We start from the raw sequence: 23,455 nt of genomic DNA on the forward strand, positions 1-23,455 counted from the left end.
ACACGCACAAACACACAAACCCAGAAGTGGATTTGTGTCCTAGAGCAATGTCCTTGCTAGGAAAAAAAAAATCAAGGGATAGGTCTGGAGTTCAAATCACAAGAACAAAACACACACAATATTATGTATAAATGCTTATTTTACTTTGAAAAAATAACCAATATCATGGAAAGTAATATTTGATACTTATCCTGAAACTTTGTAAAGTTGTTTTATTACAATTTGTCTGAAGATATAACATAGGTTATTAAGATTAATATTGATATGGTATATTTATAATTACTCATAACACCTTGGAGTATAACAGTTGGTAATTTTTCTATAGCCATAAAAACTAGTCTGAGTAAAAGAAAGAAAGGAAGAAAGGAAGAAAAAGCAGGTAAGAAAAGGAAGGGAGAAAGAGAGAGAGGGGTAGGGATGGAGGGAAAGAAGGAAAAAGGACAGGAGAAAAGAAGGAAGGAAGGAAAAAAGGAAGGTATTAAGGAATGAAGGAACGAAGAAAGAAGGGAGGGAGGAAGGAAGGGACAAAAACAATTTAATTTATAAAATCTGCTATTTAGCCCAATATAAACTTGTAACTAACCCTTTAGTAAATGCAGGTTTGCAATTTTCATTTCTCTACATGTTCCCCATGCATGAATGAAACCAACAAATGAAGGTTCAGAAATAACCAGGTGACTCTGTTTGCATCTGTAGTAAATATTTATGCAAATCTTTTTCTCATTTTCCATCCATCATCAAATAATTATTTGCAAACAATTTATATTTAGTTATAAATATTCTAAAAATTGAGGTAACCAAGGGATGTCAATATATTATATAATGTGAATACTAGTAATTATAATGCTATCAACATTAGTATTTATGTGATATGAATTGTAACAATTTTATTATGTATTTTATCAGAGAAATTAGCATACTCTGATTTTGGTGTTTGTGGGAGTCCTAATAGCGGACATTAATTAAAATGAAAGGAGATCTGTATTTGTTGGCACAAACGAATATTTTTGAAAGCAATTAACACATTGGAGATTGTTCAAATACATCAGAAGGGCCTTAGAAAGGCTGTACCACGTTAACATGGTTACCTATGATGTGATTCAAGAGCCACTAAAAAATCATACTTCATTTTGGCATTACTATAATTATTCCCATTTTAAGAAGAATCATTCACATTATGTACATGATATAATCTTGTCCTTAATTTATTATGTTCTATGATATAACATCCAAATGTACACCACACCGAGTTAAAGCAAAAGTAGCAAAGTGTTTTGGACGATGTAACTCCTTCCAGATACACATGTTAAAATTCTATTCTCCTTTCTGGTGATATTAGAATCAACCCTTCAGAGTTGACCCTGCAATAATGATCCTGACGAAAGAAGCCCAATATAATTACTCTGCCATGTGAAAGTCCAGCAAACAGATTATAATGAATCAGAAAGTAGACCCCCATAAGACAAAGAATTGCTTTGAACAACCAATTTTAAAATCAATGTTTAAGCTTCTAGAGTGCGGAAAATATACTCCTTTTAAGCCACTTACTTTGAAATATTTTAACAGCCCAATGGCTGACAAAAAGCAAAGTTTTGATTTAAATTTCACAAATTCTGAAAAAAAAAAGATTCATAAGTTTTTATTATTTGAATTTTATTCTCCAAGTCTCCGGGTTAAAAATATTTTTAAATGGGAATTTAATTGAGGTTCAACTTTCTATTCAACTATCATAATTAATTTTTGAATATTTTTATTATCTTTAGTTGTACAAAGGAGTTGCCCTTCACTGAAACAGTGTATGGATACAGTGCATCTTGATCAATGTCACCCCTTTCAACACTCTCATCCACCCCTACTAATCAACCCCAATCCTTATGTATCTCATTATTATTTTATGGAATGTCTCGCCATTTAACAAAGCAGTTTATGTGTACAATGCACCTGGAATTGTGTTACCACTTCAACATCTTCAACCCCATTTCACACTACCCATTGCTTTGTATATTTCAATTCTGGGAAGTATACAATGGATTCTTGCCTGTATTCTATCCTTTTCCCCTTTAATTTCCTACCACTCTCACATTGCCCCCCACTATCCTCTCTTGCACTACACATTTACTGGTATTTATTTTGGTGGGCTTTGACTTATCCTTTTAAGAGAATTATAGTATTTTCACTCTCCACGGACTCTGACACTTCAGATAATTCATTTGTACCTCCTTGCCTACCATCCAGTGTGTTTACTTTTACATTTATAGACATTCCTATGTACCACAAGTGAGGAAAGTCATGCAAACTAAGTTTCTCTGGGTCTGCTTTATTTCACTTAATATTATTTCTAAGTGTTTCATTTTTCCTTTAGAATGGTGCAATATTATTCTTTCCGATGGATGAACAGAATTCCATTATGTAAGTATTTATATGTTTGTATATATATGTATCTATGTTTGTATACATACATTTATATACGTACATATATACTTGTAAATTGGGACCAATAAAATTAGATATATGTATATATATATATATATATAATTATATATACATATATAATTCTTGATTTCTTTTTTCAATGAGAGGCATCTGGGCTGATTCCATATGTTGGCTACAGAAAATAATGCAATAATGAACATGATTATGCTGGTAGCTTCAGTGTGGGCATGTTTCTGCTCTATTGGATAAATTACCATAAGTGGAATTGCTGGATCATAGGTAGGTAGCTCTCTATTCAGTTCTGTGAGCAATTTCCATAGTGTTTTCCAAAGTGATTGAACAAGATTACATTCAACCAACAGTGTAATAGAGTTTCCTTTAGTACACATCCCTATCAGTATCTGTGATTGTTCGTTTTTTATAATGACATTTTAAGAGGGGTGAGATGAATCTCCGGTTTGTTTGGATTTGTATTTCTTTTTTGGAGAGAGATGTGTCTATTTTTCATTCTTACTTCTTTTTCTAAAATGTTATCTTTAAGTCTTTATCCCATATATTAATTGGGTTCTTGTTTATTTGAGGGTTTATTTTTGTTGGGTTTAACTTTTTGATCTCTAAATATGGGTGAGTTATGAAAACACTTGTCTAATGCTTAGTTAGTAAAAATATTCTTCCATTCTGTTCTCTTTCTGTATATCCTGCTAACTTTTTCCATTGCCATGTAGAAACTCTTCAGTATGATGCGATTCTATTGATCCAGAAAGAATGATATTACACCATTCATAAGGAAATGGAAAGACTTGGAACAAACTTATATTAATTGAAGAAAGACAGACTCAAAGAAATATAGGTTGCCTAATTTCCCTCATTTGTTGTAGTAGAACGTGCCTCTAATTCTACAAGTAAACGCAGTTGGATGGTAAAAGAGAAAACATTATACTTGGACATGATAAATTTTATGGGATTGTAAACATTTATACAGTGAGATCAAAGGAGGATCACAAAGGATCAATAGCTGTACGAATATTATCATATAAAATAATGTTCATTAAAATAATCTCCAAGAAATGATTATGAGAGTTTGTTTATTATTTTGCATTTTTCTTCAGTGTTCTGATGCCATTTTTTTAATTTCTGCACCTTTGGTCTTATATGTACGTTTGGATAGGGTAAGGGGGAATACAGAAATGGTGGGACAAAGGCTTAAATGCAGCAGTGCTACTCAATAGACACTACATTGCAAATGAAATATACAACTTATGCGAGAGGGAGGCTGAAAGGGAAAAATTGGGAGAACATGAGTGAAGGGGTGACACTGTTCAAAAAGAAATGTGCTCATTATCTGACTTATGGAATTGTAACCCTTCTGTACATTTTAATTTTTACAAATTAAAAATGGACCTCATAAACAGGTTGGAGGAGCTATACTAAATTAGATAAAATTGGCTTTAAAATAAAAGTGGTATGAAAGTAAAAAGAGACAAAGAAGGACATTAAATATTGACAAAGAAAGCTCTCCATCAGAGGGATGTAACAATTTTAAATATCAATGTCCTGAATCCTAGAGCTCACAAATTCATTAAAGAAATATTGCTTAAACTAAAAACATGCATACATCCAAATAAATTGTTGGTTGCTTGAACAAATCATTCTTAACTCTGGACAGGCCATCCAGGTAAAAACTTTGCAAAAATCTTTAGAGCTAAATAACTGTTTTGACAAGTTATACCTAACAGATATCTACAGAGTATTTCACCTACTAGTGTCATAATATATATTCCACTCAGCAGCCCATGGAATGTACTTCAAAGTAGATCATATCTTAGGTCACAAGGAAAATCTTTCAATATTGAAAAATAAAAATGAAATTACTCTTCATATCCTGTCAGACCATGATGGGACCAAATTAGATCTCGACATCAAATGGCATCACATAAGATTCTGAAACTCATAGAGACTGAATAACACATTGCTAAATCATCAGTGAGTCACGGAAGTGATAAGCAGGGAAGTTCCAACGTTTATGGAATTCAGTGGAAGTGAACACACAAAATACTACCTCCTCTGGGAAACAGCAGCAGCACAGACAATATTCACAGGAATATTTATAGCTTTGAGTATGTACATCAACAAATTAGACCAATTTTTTAAATTTTTTATTGTAAAGATAGTATACAGAAGACTAAAGTTACAGGAGTAATGTAATGAATACACTTCCTATTGAGCATTGTTACCCCCTCCATTGTTTTCCCCCTACCATCCCTTCCCTCCCTATCTTCCCCGAGGTTCTTTTTTTTTTTTTAATTGTGATTAAGTGATTACATAATTTCCCAAATTTCACAGTATTGTGAAATAATGATTCTCATTTAAATTCACAAGTTCATTCTAACTTTCCTGGAGCAAATTGTCTATTACAGTCTATAACATATAACGGTGTACACATATACAACATACATTTCATCAGCAGCATGGGGATATTTAGTAGTGGTTTGACCAGATGAGTGGGAGTTCTTTGTTTCTTAAGTCCTGTTAATTTTGTCTTAACACCTAACATTTTGGATTTAGCATCCACTTATCAGTGAGACCCATGTACCATTTGTCTCTTTGCTCTTGGCTTACCTCGCTCAACATGATTCCTTCTAGCTCCATCCATTTCCCTGCAAATGCCATTATTTTGTCATTTCTAATGGCTGCATAATATTCCATTGTGTATAGATACCACAATTTTTTATCCATTCATATGTGGTGGGGCATCTGGATTGTTTCCATATCCTAGCTATTGTGAACAGTGCTGCAATAAACATGGAGGTGCACGTGTCTTTGTATATTGGTTCCTGTTGTTCAGGGTAGATGCCTAGAAGTGGTATGACTGGGTCATAAGGGAGGTCAATCTTTAGCTTTCTAAGGACCCTCCAGATTGCTTTCCAAAGTGGTTGTATAAGTGTACATTCCCACCAGCAGTGTAATACGGTTCCTCTTTCTCCACATCCCCTCGAGCATTTGTCGTTGGCTGATTTGTGGATGTGAGACATTCTGACTGGGATAAGGTGGTATCTCAGGGTTGTCTTTATTTGCATTTCCTTCACCACCAGGAATGATGAACATTTCCTCATGTGTTTCTTTGCCATTTTTAATTCTTCATCTGAGAAGTCCCTCTTTAGTTCCCTTGCCCATTTAGTAATTGGTTTGTTAGGTTTAGAGGGATTAGTTTCTTGATTTCGCTGTATATACAGGATGTTAACACCTTGTCTGATATATTGCTGGTAAATATTTTTTCCCAATTAGTTGGTTGTCTTTCTAGCTTGGTTGCGATAGATTTAGCTGTGCAGACGTTTTTTATTTTAAGGTAGTCCCATTTGTCGAGTCTCTCTCCAATTTGTTGTGACCCTGGGCCTCTGTTCAGGAAGTTCTTTCCTGTGCCTTTTAGTTCAAGTTTCTCTCCTACTCTGGCCTGCAGTAGTTTCAGAGATTCAGGTTTAATGTTAAGGTCTTTAATCCATTTTGAGTTGATGTTGGTGCATGATGATAGACTTGGGTCCACTTTTAGCTTTCTGCATGTGGCCGCCCAATTTTCCCAGCACCAGTGGTTGAAGAGGCTGTGTTTCTTCCATTGTATGTCTTTGGCTCCCTTGTCGAATATCAGCTGGCTGTAGGCCTGTGGATTTATTTCTGGATCTTCTATTCTGTTCCATTGGTCTTCCGGTCTCTTTTGTGCCAGTACCATGCTGTCTTTGTTATTATAGCTCTGTAGTAGAGTTTGAAGTTCGGCATGGATACCCCTCCCATCTTGTCTTTATTCCCTAGAATTGTTTTGGCAATTCTAGGTGTTTTGTTGTTCCATATGACTTTTTGGACTGTTTTCTGTATTTCAGTGATGTACGTCATTGGGATTTTAATAGGAATTGCATTGAATTTGTATATTAATTTTGGAAGTATTACCATCTTTACTATGTTAAGTTGGCCTATCCAAAAGAATGGGAGGTCTTTCCATTTCCTAGTGTCTTCTGCAATTTCTTTCTTTAACTTTTTATATTTTTCATTAAATAGTTCTTTTACATCATTGGTTAGGTTAATTCCTAAATATTTTATTTTTTGGGAGGTTATTGTGAATGGGGTTGCTCCCTTTATTTCCCTCTCTTCTTGTACATTGTCAGTGTACAGGAAGGCAACTGATTTTTGTGGGTTTATTTTGTATCCTGCTACTTTGCCGAAGTGATTTATGATTTCTAAGAGTTTGGGGATGGAGTTTTTGGGATTGTGAAGGTATAGTATCATGTTGTCTGCAAAAAGGGATAGTTTAACTTCTTCTTTCCCTATGCGGATCCCTTTAATGTCTTTTTCTTGCCTTATTTCCCTTGCTAAGGGTTCCAGGACTATATTGAAGAGGAGTGGAGACAGTGGGCATCCTTGCCTTGTTCCTGAATTTCCCTTTGGCTTAATTTGAGTGATTTTTCCATATCTGTCATTTTTTGGTCCAGCTGGTGTATTCTGTCTTCTGTATCTGACACTCTACCTTCCATTTCGTTCACACTGTTGACCATGGCTTCTATTGAGGTTTGCATGAAGGAAATGGATTCCTTTATGGATTCCATGTTGGTTCTCAAAGTACTGATCTCACCTCTTAATGAGGTATGTATTACCTCTAATTTGGCATTTATCTCACTTCTTACTGAGGTTTGTGCAGCTTCTATTTTTGCATGCATCTCCTGTTTGATATCCTGTATCTCTTTTGATTTAAGAACAATCTTAAATAAGCACTAATGATGCACCACTAAGTCTTTGACAAATCAGGAAAAACAAAACCAAAAACCAGTAGTCAGAAATAATACAAATTAGATTAAAGGAATAAATGAATCAGTCTCAAAAAAATACAATCATAATTGACTTTTATCTACTAGCAGCTCAAAAATTCGCCCAATGAATGTCAATGTAGCTATTTTCAGAGATAGACTCAACCAGCTCAAACCAGTAAACAAAACAAACTTTTAAGATTCTAAGAAACAACATTTTGTTTGCCTTTTTAACAGAAATTTACTCTGTTGTTCTTATTAAGGTGATTTATAGATAGATTACAATTACAAGGGTCAGGTAATGAGAACATTTCCTTTTGTGAAATGTCTTCAGTTCCCTCACTTGTTCCCAGTCCCACCCTCCTGTCCCCACCCATGTGTTAAATAGTTCACTTTCATCAATGTTCAATGACCTCCAATGCTGCTATTTTTCACTCTTTTTCCTAAAGCTCTGTGCCCACCCCTCACCTTGCTGAAGACATACAATGAATATACCAGGCATAAGGTAAAAAAGACAGAATTTTCACAAACTATAAAAAACAACAAACACAAAACAAAAAAGAAGTTGTCTGTTTCCGTATCTCATAGTTCGTTTGAGTATGTATATCTTGTTATATAAATCTAATTGTTTCTTATCATGAAGTCAATTCAGGGATTAAGATGTGATAACATAATTTTGCTTTCTATTTAATGATACTTTTTATTTTAATATTAAATTTGTAAGTAACACAATTCAAGTCCTAGTGAAATTTGAAAGTTCAGATTTAAATGTTCCAAATGTCTAATAATTCCTTTTTGGCAACCAAAATGAAAAGCAGGCATGTATTATCTTCCAGAATGTCATTATTTCATGTGTAAAAAAATAAAATAAATGTAATGTTAATTCAGTGGAAATAAGGAATCACATACTTATGCAATGCATCAGTACCATAGATTATGACATTTATTAACAAAATTAATAAAAACTTGTTTTAAGTAGATTACTTAAGACATGAAGCAAGTGATCATTTTCTTTTCTAAGTGAAGTTAGATAGAAATCACAGTCCAAAGATTCCAGAATTCTGTGTGTTTTATACATGTCAATTTACATATATGCTGGACTCATCTCAATGTTATTTGAAGATAACTGAAAACAGGATTAGAATTAAAAAATCACGCAAATGGTTAGCTCTATTTTGCGATTAAATAGGTCTGTTTTATATCTCTTTATTTTATTTGAAAAATCTGGAAAATTTAAGTAACATAAAAAATAATGAGAAATAAACACCCTTAGCTCCTTAAAAGACAATCATTAAAAAAAGAAATCAACATAGAAAAAACTGAAACTCATTTTGCATGTGGTCTTTGTATATTTTGGTGCTTTGGTATTGTGGATTATGTGACTATCCCATGAATCTGGGCTCAAATCACAAAGGCTACAGGAAGAAAATTTCAAAATCTAGAGGAGCTAATACACCTATGCAATTTTTTGTAGGTTTCACTAAAGTCGCAGCTGGACATCAACTGTACAAAGGAAATAATTCTACTGCTTTGCAGGCAAGAATGTTATGAATAGCATACTGTTATCTTCTTAGATGAAATAAGAAGACCACACTTTAAAAGCTGACTAAATGATCAGCCCTTTGAATAACAGTGCCATTTTTAATGCACTCTAGATAATTCAAATCCTTCATCCCTCCACAAGCATTAATGACATTCACAAATCATTGCCGAGGGGAATTTCCAGTTCTATTTGATATTTCAAATGGATTAGGAGTAACATAAACAATATTGCCAGTTGTTGAGAATATTTAATTTAGAATAAGCAAACAAATCAGATTCAACTCCATAGCATAACCTTTAGGAAAAATGAATTAAGGTATATGGCATGTCCTTTGTAATTTAATTATAGACATTAGGGCAAAATGACAGAAACACTCTACAAGAAGGAAACAGAAGTCTTTGATAAGATATAGTAAAGATTACAAGTAATTTTACCTACAATTTCCATTATATGATCCCCTATTTTTTTCTGTTAATCAGAGACAAAAATATTTTAATTATGATATGAAAAATGCATCACCATGAATAAAAGAAATCAGGGAGTAGATGGCTCAAGTGCTGGTTGGTTCTGTTAAATATTCTCATTATTTTGAATGATCTGGTGTTTTTGTCTGTGTGGAATTATGAATGTATTTTGTGTCTGGGCAGGAAAATTTGATTATTAGATCACTGCTGACACCCAATGTCAGGAATCTAACTGGAGTCAAAGTGGTAAATATATATATGTGCATGTGTGATTGTGTGTGTGCCTGCAAGTCTGTATTTAGAAGGAAGTATCTTATTTCCCTCAGGGTATATACATAATTCTATTAGTTATACTTCATTAATGACAGCAGATAAACGTAATTAACATTTTGAGACATATGTTTATGTTCCTATGTTTGCATGAACAAACTAAAAAGTTATATTCTGGGTATGAGTTTTGTGGAAGGTCAGCTGAAAGTATAAATATTTTGAGAAAAATGTCAATGGCAATCATTTCAGTGTAGATCAATTTTAGACCACACTTGGAAGGATAGGTAATCGTATATGAAAATGCAACATTTATTGATTTTCAAAAGCTACACTATTTGAGAAATATTTAGGAAAACAAGTTAAATTATGGAAACATAAAAGTAATGTGATTATTTATTGCATACAGTTTTATATTTTAGTTTCGTCAAGTAAAAATGCCATTTATTTCTACTGTATAGGAAGGAAAACACTAAATATTACAGTTTGTGCCATATTTCACATTGAGGAGCTTTGTCTATATCAATAAGTTTATTTCTTTTGTTTCTGCTTTCCTATTCATAATTCTGCTTCTCATAGTATTATTTGAAGGACTTTTTCTTTCTGCCAGTTTGGGGTTTGAACATACATCAGGCTCTCAGTTTTTTGTTTTTTGTTTTGCTAACAGTAGTCAGTCTACTATTTGAACCATGGCCCAGCCCAGAAATTTTTGTAGTTAATTGGAGATAGAACCTCATGAACTTTTCTACCAGCCTGAAAGCCATTATTCCCCAAGTCTTGTACTTCTTAATCACTAGGATTATAGAGATGAGTCTTGGATCTGAAGAGTCAAAGACTTTTCGTGTCTTATAGCTTCCACATGTTTGCTAGTAATTGCAATAATAAACTACCACAGATTGGGTAGCATGAACATTGTAAATACATTGTCTCAGAGTTGGTGGAATTAGAACACCAAGATTAGAGTTAGCTTCTGATTCCTCTTTCCTTGGCATATTCAAGGCATTCTGCTTCTCTTGGAGTACACTTCAACTTAAATGCTACCTTTGAGATTCTGTTTCCATATGCAGTCACTTTGTAAGACAATGGGTTTTTTATCTTTAGTCTGATTTCAGTGGGACATAACATATTACTTAATACATAGAAGAAAATCTCTAATATGAAATTATTTGTTTGGGGCATGGAAGTTATGGTTATACTTTTAAAAAATAGCAAGAGAGGTAAAGGTTTTATTAGAGGTTGTAAGACAAGTATGAAGTCTTGACCTTAGACATGCCACATTTAAATTCCCAGTACTACTGGAAGATTGAACTCAAAAACTATACTTGTGAAATGGCATCTCTACTACTACCATACCTACAAATTATAATTTTATTGCTTATTTTGAGGTAGTACCACTATGCCTGGGCCTGCTTGGACTGAGGTCCTCCTAACACAAGCATAAAACATTTTGCCTTGCACTGGAATCCTCTGAGCTCTTTTTTCCAAGTAGATAATATTATAGATTTGAGCCACTTTATCCAATAAAATTATACAATTTCAAAATATCTTGATATTGCCTATATTTGTGCTTAACGTATATAGCTAACCTTAATTTTTTTTCCTCTTTTGTTTAGTACTCTGAGTTGAAAACATTGGCTTTCTTGATATACATGGCTTTGTTTTGGATGGTATCCCACCACAATCAAAAAAGTCTCACAAAAGTTTATGTCAAGAATCATAGAAAAAGAAAGCTTCAGGTTGCAAAAACACTGATCTTTAAGTTATAATTGCAGTATTATTAATAGTGTTAGTCAATGATTGCTTAAGTATCATGAGGAAGGCAGAAATGTGAAAGATGTCAGGTCTCTGTAGAAATTTTGTAGTTGTCACTTCATGATATCTTCCTACCTTAAAGCTTGTTTTATTAAAACCCTCTAGGTGTATATTGGTTGGATTGATTGGCAATCATCTCTGGAAATTAAGCTCATTTTAAAAGGCTGATGGTGCTAATGGTGTGGTAAATAAAGGAATGATCAGAATGAGCACAGATATTGTCACAGATTGAGCGGACCAGATTAACTGCTGAACAGCAAAAAAAAAAAGCAAAGTTTCAAGTTTGAGGATCCACATTGGAACATATACAGATAGATAGATAGATACATATAAATATACATAAACATACATACATGAAAAATTAAATCTCCAGTAGAATATAAAGAAACTTGGCGTGACAGGTATTAAACTATATCAAACTGGTTGCAGGAAAGGTAGAGTAAAATATAGTTTAGCATAGATTTTACATATATTTTGTAAAGGATGAAAATTCTTCCTTCGTTATGTACTTTACAAATATCCTTATTATGTTTTAAGTTTTTTTTGTGAAAATACCATACAGAGGCGTTACAATTACAGGGACAATGTAATGAGTACATTTCTTATAAAGCATTGTTACCTCCTCCTTTCTATGCCTTTATCAGCCCTTTCCATCTCCCCTTCCCGACCCTCTCTCCCATCTTGAGCTAAAGTTGTAAATTTCATTTTTCTACATAACATTTTGTACATCTCATCGTTGTACTGGGTCCACCTGTATCCCTATTTAAACAACTTAGTTTTTTCCTTCCCCTCCACAAATTATAACAACATCAAATACAGTGAAAAGTAGGTTAAGTTTTTTTGTTTTTATATTGTAGTAGGAGCATCTATACAATGCTGAAAATTTGAATTACACAAAATATGCAACATGGGTAGGCACTGGTGGCTCAAAGGTTGAATGCTGAATAGATCTATCATATTTCTTAGATTTGTCTTGGATGGTTGTATGTTCTTTTTCTATAAAATCTACGCTGTCTTCTATCCTCAGGATTCAATATTCTGCGTGGTCTATTCTACTATCCAGATTTTCTACTTTTTTTTTTCTTTTACTTGTAGTTGGTCGGCTTTTATGGCTTCAAATTCTTTGTTGGATCTTTGTTTTAGATCTTGTATGAAATTCTTTACTTCCTTAATTTGATGTTCATTGTTTATTCTCAAATCACTTAGTTGATTGGTTATGGTTTCCTTGGACTTCCATTCCTTCTGTTGGGATCCAATCAGCATTCCCTTTGTGGACTCCCTGACTTCTTTCAGCTCTCTGTTTACGGATTCCATGAATGCCTCTAGTGATCTTTGTGTATTTTCATCCCGCTCTCTCAATTCTTGTATTACTTTTTGATTAGCTTCCTCACGTTCATGCAATTCCTGTAGTTCTCTTTGACTGATCACAGCTTGCTCACACAATTCCTTTGAGTGTTCTCAAGTTGCACATGCAATTCCTTTATCTATCTTTGAGTAGATTCCTCACGCCTTGAGCTTCCTGTTTTGATCTTTCGTTTGCCTCATCTCTCTCCCTCTCATGCTCACACAGAGTCCTTTGCAGGTTTTCAATCTTTTTACCATGTTTACCATTAGTGTTTATAGAGCTTTGGGGGAGCTCTCCTCTGGATTATTCATTATCTGTTCTCTCCACTGATTATCATGAGTTGGAGTTGAGATACCCGGACGTGCCATTTTTCTTGTGTTTTTTCCAGCTTATGCTGCCCATTTGGGATGAAAGTAACACCAGTTTGTGCTAGAAAACTATCTTCAGGCAAGCATCAACACAGTCTATATTTGCATAGTCAAAAGACTGAGATAAAATCAAGTTCAACAGATATATTTTTCAACATCAAACAACTATGTATTAATAGTCTATGAACCACAAAGAAGAATTTGGCAAACCAGAAGTTATTAGTTTTAGCGAGAGATGTGGGTATAAATAAGAATAGAAGGATGTGGAAAGGTAGAGGGAGAGCTAACTTAGTCCTAATGTCAAAGCAGGAAATAGGTTGGATAGAATGATAGTAGAGACTGGGGGAAAAAGAAAGAGAAAAAAAGACAAGAAAAAATTGTAAAACAAAAATTAAAAATTAAAAAATGAAACACTTAAATTATGCAAATTAAAAACGTAATATTCAGAGAAGGACTGGAATAGGATAAGAGAACGGAAGGGATAGAAAGGAGACGTGAAAAATTAAAAAAATTAAAATGCTTAAAATTTTATATAGGTATATAGAGGTAGTACGGCTATTAAGGAATTTAAGTCTAAGAGGTTTTGAATTCAGTAATAAATTTCGGGATTAAGTGTGTATACAATGGGGGATAAGGTCTAATAATCGACTACAGGTATATCTGATAATGATCAGAAAAGCGATTAAATCATGCAAAGAAGAAGGAAAGAGAAGAAAAAGTGAAAAGAATGAGACAGAAAAGAAAAAAGGATCAAAAGATCAGTAGAGCTAAACAAAAATGGAAAAAAAGCACACACACAAACATATACCCCTAAAATAAAAATTATAAGAGGAAGAAAAAAAAGTTAATAGAAAACAATTTTTTAAAGTTAAAAATTTTAAATGTTAAAAAATTTTAATAAAAGGTAACAAAAAAGAGTTATTTGCATTTTGGGGGTGAGATGGGAAGGTCCTGCATCTCCCTTGTGTCCATAACCAGTCTCTTGTTGGAGTCTCTGGTCTGCTTGTGGTGTTTGATTTTCCTGTAGCTTGGTTGTTTTCTTAAGTCAGTTTGTTTGAGGAGGCAGGAAAATGCTTTGATTTACCCAGGATTTTGTCATCCTCTTCCCAGGTTAGTTCAATGGGAGGGAGATCTGCTTTGAGTATCACAAAACAGGGTGATGGCTGTTTCTTCTAGTTTAGAGATGCTGTAATGGGGCTAGGTTCTTGGTAGAGTTGAGGCCTTTCAGCAAACAGTAGCTTTTCCCTGAGGGGCTAGCTTCTGAAGCAGTCAAAGAGCCCAGCCAGGAGCCATTCTCAGGGTTTATTGTTACTGAATTTCAATTGATTGTCTAGGCTGCTGTAGGGAGGGGCAGCCCCTTGCTCTGTTTACCCAGTGAAGAAAGCCACTCCTGGGGCTGGCCCAGGCAAGGGCTGGATGAATTTTCCCTGCATAGAGCTGAGCCTGGCAGGTCAGGCTAGGTTCCTGTGACCTGCTAAATTACTTTTTGTTTTCATCCAAAGACTGAGTTGGAGCTAGCTGCTCAGCGAGGCCTTTGCCAGTATCAGAGATGGAGATCTCCGGTAGTGGGCAGGGAAGGGTGGCCTTCCCTTCTCTGCTCCCTGAGAAGGAGTGAGGAAATCATGCTTCTACTCACACAGGAGTCTGGTTCCTGGGTGATCTCTGGTCTGCGATCTGAAGGATGAAGATGTCTGCTCCTTGTCAGTTCTTGCTGGTGTTGAGTAGAATCCTCTCACCTGCTGCATCTGGCGCCTTTGTCGTAGACTCTCTGTGTTGCAGGTATGGCGCCTACAGCCGCAACCGCCCCGCCACAGCTGCAACCACAGCTGCTGGCAAGTGCTCAGATTTGTCTCCTTGCCCAGTTTTTCCCTCTCTGGCCTCTCTCTGTACTGTGCTGGCACACTTGGTGTGATTCTCCAGCTTAGGGCTTTTCACTGGAGCACTAAAGCTGTTTTCTATGTGAGAGCTTGTTTAGCTTCCAGCTTCTCCTTCGATATCTTCCCTGAAGCATAAATTTAAATTTTAAATGATAAATTATTTTAAAATCGTTTCAGTCGGGCACAGGTATGGATAGATAAGTGATGTGGGCAGAATCAGAATTATTCAGAAGGTTGTAAATGGATGCTTACCTAGTTTTCTCTCGGCTGGATCATAAAATACAGACTGTCCTAATTGGAAAAAGTTAGCCTTCCGAGGTTTTCTGCATATAAACACTCCATCAACATTTTATTAGAGGATTATTCAAGATTAGCTATATGTTGATTGATAATGACTGATCATGACAGAAAGTTGAGAGAAAACCATCTACACTTCAGTGAGGTTCTGATTTGTGCTTCACAAACTGTTATGAAAGCTCTACATGAGAATTCTAGCAGCTGCATTTTAAAAAGTCCTTGGGTTGTTACACTTTCTTATATTGTCTCAATTCAAGTACTTCTCCTTGGAGTTCCATACTATTCAATGATGCTGGATTAGCTCCTTGTTACAATTTGCAACCTGGTCTTTTTGATGAAATTTGTGCTTTTCGAAATTGCTCTCCAATTCCATCCTCAAACTGCATACAAAATTTATCTGAAAAAATTTGTATCTGTTGATAGTGCATACATATACTTTTAGTTTTCATTACAAATATAGAATGTAATAAAAATTCTCACAGCAATTATACTGCACTAGCTGGTGGGCAGATTCTAATGTAAATAATATACTGTGTTCATGTAGAGATTTAGAGTATCCAAAGTAATAAGCCTGTGGTCCTAAAACCAATACCTTACTTATATTGAGTGACAAATACAACTTCATATAAGTACAGAAGTTTTCCTTGTATGTTTTAATATATATTTTTATTATAAATACTGTACAGAGGGGTTACAGTTACATAAGTAAGGTAATGAGTACATTTCTTATTGAGCATTGTTACCTTCCCCTTTGTTTTTCCCCTACCATCCCTTCCCTTCACACCTCCCCACCTCCCCCATTCACCCATCCTCTGGTAATGTGTCTTGTATATTTCATGGTTACAATGTGTCAACCAGTAACCTTTCCTTATATCATAAATGAAGAAATGCTGGCTTGATTTATGCTGATTCTACTTGTGTAGACACCTCTAAAATCACTGGCCAAATCCAAGAGCACATAAATGAAATGCCATCATTTTTTTTTGTCAGTTGGTATAATTGTGTTCTACACATTTATTGACAGGTTACAAATTATTCTCAAACTTTAAAACATTAAAAATACTTTCTTTTTTTCTTATTTTCTTGGCCAGGAAATCAGCAAGACCTCAGTCAGCATTTCTCACATAGGAATTTTCACATGGGTCAGTTAAATATATATGTAGAGTCCAATTTTTTGAGGACTCACTCATCTGCCTACAAATTCATGCTGGTTGTTGGAAAAAGAGCTCAAGTAAGGATGCCATTTAAAGCCTTATAACTTTACTCTTTACCAGGGTATTCTCCGGCTAAATTGGTGGTTGAAAGTGTCTACAAGAGTAAGCAATCCTTGAGGAGCAGGGAGACACCATATGACATACTTACTGAGGTTTCCAAGTGACTTGCTATCACTTGTACTGCATTTTGTAAGTCAAATCTCTCTAAAACTACCAGTTTTAAGAGATAAGAGGAGTGGTAAATGAACTCTTAGAGACAAATACATCTTCGACATATATTGTTTCTAGTACTCAGTTTAAGGCATATTCAACAACTGTTGAAACTTGTGTTGGCTGTAATTATGTGTCTTTCTCCATGTGTGCATGTATACGTGTGTATATGTATGTGTGTGAATAGTAACATACATGCGTACATTATGGCTTATATCATCATTTATTCCTTGCTATCAAATAAAGTAAGGAATCCCTAAAGTTTTAACAGAAACTGTATAGTTAAAGTTTTAACTCTTCACTCTGCTTCTTTACACAAAGACTTTGCAACTTCTCATTAATAAAGTTTCCATAAACTCTGAAATGTACATACTTAGTACTTAATGTCTGTTACCATAAATATTAAATACTTTATAGAAAAGTTTTATACCTGCCAAACGGTCCTATTTTGGGCATATATAAGCAAAATCCCAAGATTAAGCATATTTAAAACCTTAAAACTTTTAACAAACCTAAACACTTGCTGCAATGTTCATTTTGACAGGTGCCTTGTATAGAATAATTGAATTCCTCCTCCTACACATCTCTTGAACTACAAATATCTGGAATTATTTTGTTTTTGGCATGTCTATCTTGATTTTATTCCTAAATGTGTGCTTATGTAAGAAATATATGATTCTAAAATTTCACAACAATTCTTTTGAACTTAATTTTGTTGAATTGTCTAGTTTAATAAAATCAATAAAAATTATACTTTCTATATAAAAAATGTTCTGTGCTCAATTTAGCATCACATACACTAACATTGGAATAATACAGAGAAGATTAGCATGCCCCCTGCACAAGTATGTCATGAAAATTTGTGTAGCATTCCATATTTTTACAACAACAGATGCTGAAAGTTGTGTGGTCACAAGGGAATCGTACTGCATTCTTGGTGGGAGTGTAAACTTGTTCAAATACTTTGGAAAGCAGTATGGAGGTTCCTCAAAAGACTCTACATAAAACTCCCGTATGACACAGTAATCCCACTTTTGGGGATTTACCCAAATGATCATAAACAAGACCATACTAAAACTACCAGCACAACTATGTTGATTGCAATATTATTTATGATAGCTAAGATATGAATCCAAACGAAATGCCCCCATTAGATGAATGGATCAAGAAAATATGGTATATTTACACAATGGAATTCTATGCCTCCATCAGAAAGAATGACATCGCCCAATTTGTTAGGAAATGGAAAGACTTGGAAAAAAATTTATTGACTGAAGTAAGCCAAGTCCAAAGAAACATAGGTCCCATGATTTCCCTTATTTTCAATAACAAATGTATGTCTGGGATAAGCAGAAAAGTTCAAAAGATATGTGCATATAACCAGATAAAATGATGTTAAAGAAATTGAACACCAAAATAGGGACACAAGTGGTTTTTTGTTTCTTGCTATTGTTTCTCAGGTACTTATAATGTGTGATGTCAATTTTTTGTTTTTTTGTATGCTTCTCCCCACGATAAAACCCCTGTTTTCTCTGTATTTGAAGTTGGTGCACTTACATCTTGTATGTATGCTTCTCTAATTTGGGGAGGGGAAGGGAAAAAATGCTCAAATAGGGATACAGGTTGACCCATTGTAACAATGAGATGCACAAGACACTATGTTGAAAAATGAACTTTACAATTTAGGCGGAGGAAGGAAGGGGGAGGGGAGTATACTTGTGGAGGTGGGAGGGAAGGGATGGTATGGGAAATATAAAGGAGGAGGTAACAATGCTTGTTAGGAAATGTACTAGTTTCCTTGTCCTTGTAAATGTGACCCCTGTGCACAGTATTATTACAATAAAAAACATATAAAAATGTTCTGAGATGGAAGAGTTTATTTCCTGTATTTTACCCATATAATATCGTTAACAAAGAAATTAATGCAGAACACTGATATGACGGTAATTTGAATAAATGTGTGTGTGTGTGAGTAAGGCAGCGCTCAAGGAAACACGTGCGAGCATGTGAACACACGCCTTAAATGTATATTGGCGTGCTCAGAGTTTAAAATCAGGGCTTCAAGGTCTTGCTAGGCCTTTCCTATCTAGATTGGTGAGCTACTACATAAGCTACATCTCAATTCCTGGCTCTTTGCTAGTTCATTAAACATTTTGAAAAATAATTTCATGAAGTTTTTTTTTTTGGCCCTGATTGGCTCCCAAGTGTTATCCACAGAAATCAGACTCCAGAGCAAATATTCAGAGTAGATAGGATTATAGGTGTGACCAGCCAGCACAAGGCTTTTAGAACAATTTTAAAAAATAAAAGAAAATTTACTTCATGGGGGCCTGTTTTATCATCTCCTAATTTGAAAGCCTTTTGAAGTGAGTATATGTCAGTTTGGGGATTGTTAAAAGATAGTAAGTGATGATATTTAAAAGTTTTAGTACTTTTTAAAAATGAAACTGGAACTGTGTGACAGAAGAAATTTGGCTGTCTTCGGACTTCAATTTGTAAGCTCAGCTCTGTGTATGATAACCCAATGTCACCAACACATTCTGTGTTGAAGACAAAATGTGATAGAAAACAATCACCAAGGGCAATATTTGCTATGCTATTATTTCTTGGACAAAATGAATATTGAATTGAGAGTGTAAGAGAATGGAGAGATTTTACCCACCTTTTTGGTATTACTGAAAGACTTTTGGAAACTTTGGCTCATTTCCTTCCTCACTGTGTGTGTCTTTGGGCCATGCACTTAGTGTCTTTAACTACAATTTTTCCCAACACTACAATGGTAATAACATCAGCATTATAGCGAATGTTATCTTAAGAATTAAGAGAATAAGACTTGTGAAACACTTAACATAAACCTATGAATGAGCTTTGAGTTTAGCCAGCATTCTTTTTTAAATACCAAATAGAATATGATAAGTAGTACAAAAACCATTACATGTAGTGTGAGCAACCAGAAGTAATATCTATTGACCATGCTCTGCTTCCAAGGAAGCCAGATGGATAACTTCTCATGCTGTAAAACAAACTGGTTATCTTATGTCGTGATAGTGTAAAAGTATCAGGGTCAGAATGATGAAGAAATGTTGTAGACAGAGGTGAAATCCATATGAAAATGTGCAAAACTGATAGAACATAAAAGTATCTGAGCAGTATATTGTGTTTTACATCATTTAAGTTACATCGCAAAGGTAAGGAAGACCTGGAAAAATAAATTGTCTTTTTGATATTCTATCCTAGGTCCTTAGAAGGATCAACACTTTTCTCATTCTTGTAGAGGCATCATCAGATGAGGGGAAATATATTTTTTGTTTGCTTCCTTCCATTTATTCTTCATTTTGAAATCTGAACTACATGAAACTGAAAGAAACCAAGTGAAATTAGTCATGCAGCCTTTGGAAAGAACAAAGTAAAATAAATAAATTATATATAGTCTTGTAAAAGGTCTAACTAAATTGAGTTATATAGTCTCAAGCCTCAACAGAAAATGATTTAAGCAATATCATGTTATTAAAAAAATTTTAAATGTTAGGAGCTGCTTAATTTTTTCCTTTCTACTACCTTGAATTAATTATTGATTTGCTATAGAGAGATTAAAGATGAGATTAACAAGAAACTTGATTAAAAATGGACAAAAATTCTGAATAGACATGTTTTCCAAAAAGCCCTGAAAATCTCCTGTGGATTTACAAATTTGTATTTAATAAAACGTCTATGTTGGCTGAATGCTTTGTGAGCAGAAGTCATTAGAGAAATGCAATTCAAAATTACTATAATACTACTGTGTAACTATTATAACTCTTATCAAAAATATCCAAGGACCCAGGTGTGGTGGTAAAGGCTGGTAATTCCAAGTGTTTGGAGGTTGGGGTAAAAGGACTTGAGTATAAGGCCAGTCTTGGGTACTGCACACAGTAAAAACCTACCCTTTAAAAAACTCAAAAGGTAATAATGTTGGCTGGCGACACTGTGGAGAAAAGGAAATTTTCTATACTCTTAGTCAAAATACAGGTTAGTGTTCTCATTGTAGAAAGTAGTATGCAGTTTTCTAAAGAAATCCTGGGCTGGGAAGGTGGCTCAGTGGTAGAGTGCTTGCCTTGCATGCTCGAGGCCCTGGGTTTGATCCCTCAGCACCACATAAGCAAAAAGGAAAAAGGGGGAAGTGGCGCTGTGGCTCAAGTGGTAGAGCGCTAGCCTTGGGCTGAAGAGCTGAGGGAAAGCGCCCAGGCCCAGAGTTCAGGCTCCACTACCGGACCCCCCCCCCCAAAAAAAAAAAGAAATCCTAAGTTGAAATATCATCTGACCCACCAATCATGTGAATATTTCTCTCTGGGTAACTCATAAATATATCTGTAGTTCATTGTTATTCACATTATTCACAACAACAGCCAAGATATAAATCGAAGTCCAGTGTTCAACTACAAACTAATAAAGCAACTGTGGTACATGCACAAATATCTTTTTCTGTTGAAACCAAAGTAAATTTTTTATTATTTTCCTGTCTCTATGTGATTAACCTCCAATTAAGAAATCCAGATATATGATTTAATTTAGCCAATACTATTTATTGAGTATAAGGACCTTCTACTCTCTACATTCTTCACACTAAGATCACTAAATATGATGAGTCTGAAGTAATTAGTCTCTTTTTGACCTATGTTAATATTCTTTACAATGTGAGTGAAATGTTTAAAAAGTATCATTTGTTTTAGCTTAATTTCTCTGAAGAGACTATAAATGATATTATCAAAGCTTAAAAATGATTTTATTTAAAATTTAGAATTCAGGAAATGGTTTAGATCATTCTGGTTACTGTAGCCCTCACTACAACCTCATGAGAAAATTTATATTGATGAAGCAAAAATCTGAGGTTAGACATTTATGAATAAAAAAATCATGTCATTCTGAATATGTAGAGCTACATAACAAACATAGAAAATTTAGCTTTTAAATACCTGAATATGCTAGTACATTTAATTGCAGGGTAAGTACTTATTCTGAAAGGAGATAAAATTGCACTTATTTTGAAATGTAAACTTAGGTATTTATTTGAATAAAAGACAATGTTTAAAATATCACTCATTCAAGAAACAAGATGTATATTTAGTTGTTTTTCATGCCAATTATGTTCTCTAAACTTACTACAAATACTAGATTAGTAAACTTAATTCATTGCTTTGTAGGGAAATAGCAATTCCATTTCTTAAAACTCATGACAAAAACTTTTTCTCAAACAATTGCTAAGTAAGTGTTTTATATTTTTTGTCAAGGAATTTTATTCGATAAATTTTTATTCATTAAGTTAACTAATTGGCAAACAATATAAATTATGCATGGACAAAGTTTATCTAACACGAGTTTGTTGTTGTTTTTTTTTCAGAAGACAGATTATGGCTCTCTTAAAGAACTCTAGAAGGCAGTGTGTTCTTTATTAATTTTTAGTTATTGTGTTAATAGATATTAATTGTCAGAAGTGACAATTCCATAATATATTTAACATATTTGATTATACTCCCTCTATATCCTTCTCATTACTCCTTCCTCCAAAGGTATTCTGTTTTTCACATAAAATTACAACTTTATATATGCGCATATAAACTAATTTGGAAGATTTAAGCTAAACTGCAAGTTAATTCAAGATATACATTGAATTAATAGGATGAATAAAAACCCAAATATTTTTTGTTAACTTTTGAATTGAGCTATCATTATTATTATGGTTATGGTTAGGATGCCAAACAGAATTAGAATTAGGATTAGAGAAATAGAAAATTTAGGTTCATCACAGGATGACCCATTGCAACAATGATACTCACATGACACTATGTTGAAAATAAAGTTTACACCAGGGGAGGGAGGGGTAAGGGAAGTGGGGAGGGATGGAATAATGGGAGAACAAGAAAGAAGTGGGTAACAATGCTCAACAAGAAACGTACTCCTTACCTTACACATGTAACTAATCCCTCTTTAAAGCATCTTTTCAACAAAATAAAATTTTTAAAAATTAATGAACAATAAAACCTGACAAGAAATAGAAAAACACTTAAAATTTATGTTCAAAATGCAAGTAAAATTTAGACCTCCACGCTGAGCAAGAGTTGGGATAAATATGAAAAAGTGGCTTGTTATTAACATGATGATTCAGTTATATGTATGCTTAGGATTAGGCAAGGTGTGCCAGTCAGAGCGGATTAGGATGAGAAAAACATGTCAGACATTGTGTAAAACTGCCACATATTTTAAGAGGAATGAATGGCAAGAATGAATGAAACCAGTCTGTGTTACTTTAAACATTCAGATAAAATTTGGTTTAAAGTGTGAGGTACATTTTTGTTCCGGTTAGGTTTAGGGAAGGATAAGCTTTCTAAGAAAGTGCATTTCTTCACAGAGCTGTGTCATACCATCCTTTGGCCCTCTGCTGGAAAAGTAGAATCAAGTCTCAATAATGCCTTTTTAATTGTATCCTCTAGTATTATAGACGTAGGACAGTACTGTATCATCCCTCTGTGAATATAAATATCTTGTACCTGCTTTATGATACGTAGTAGTGACTGTGCTTTATCAGAGCTGTTTTTAATGATGTTACTCAAGAATGTTTTCTTTCCAGATGATGATTGAGAAGTTAATAAAAAAAAAAATGGTGCCAGGTACCACAACAGTAACAGAACTTCGCATTTTTCTGGGGTTTTGTTTTTTATCTTTTTTTTTCTTTTTATTAATGGATGTGCTGGATGTCTAATTTTGTTCAGATGACTGCAGAACCTGGAAAAGCTGTTGCTGCTATTGATGCATAACATACTGCTATTATTGGTCTTTTTATATAAATATAAATATATAT

The 23,455-nt window shown here is 34.2% G+C and overlaps 1 long non-coding RNA gene and 1 other non-coding gene across 2 annotated transcripts; both read left to right on the forward strand.

Moving 5' to 3' along the window:
• The first annotated feature begins 6,140 nt into the window (after nucleotides 1–6,140).
• Nucleotides 6,141–23,454, forward strand: LOC122100343. Its single transcript, XR_006146155.1, has 3 exons — nucleotides 6,141–6,150; nucleotides 6,912–6,916; nucleotides 22,967–23,454. It is a non-coding gene; the product is annotated as an uncharacterized LOC122100343 (long non-coding RNA).
• Nucleotides 17,396–17,502, forward strand: LOC122100354. The gene has a single exon (XR_006146159.1). It is a non-coding gene; the product is annotated as a U6 spliceosomal RNA (small nuclear RNA).
• Nucleotide 23,455: the final 1 nt, after the last annotated feature.

This window comes from Dipodomys spectabilis, unplaced genomic scaffold (genome assembly GCF_019054845.1).
Source record: "Dipodomys spectabilis isolate Male_0828 unplaced genomic scaffold, ASM1905484v1 ptg000575l, whole genome shotgun sequence".
NCBI lineage: Eukaryota > Metazoa > Chordata > Mammalia > Rodentia > Heteromyidae > Dipodomys > Dipodomys spectabilis.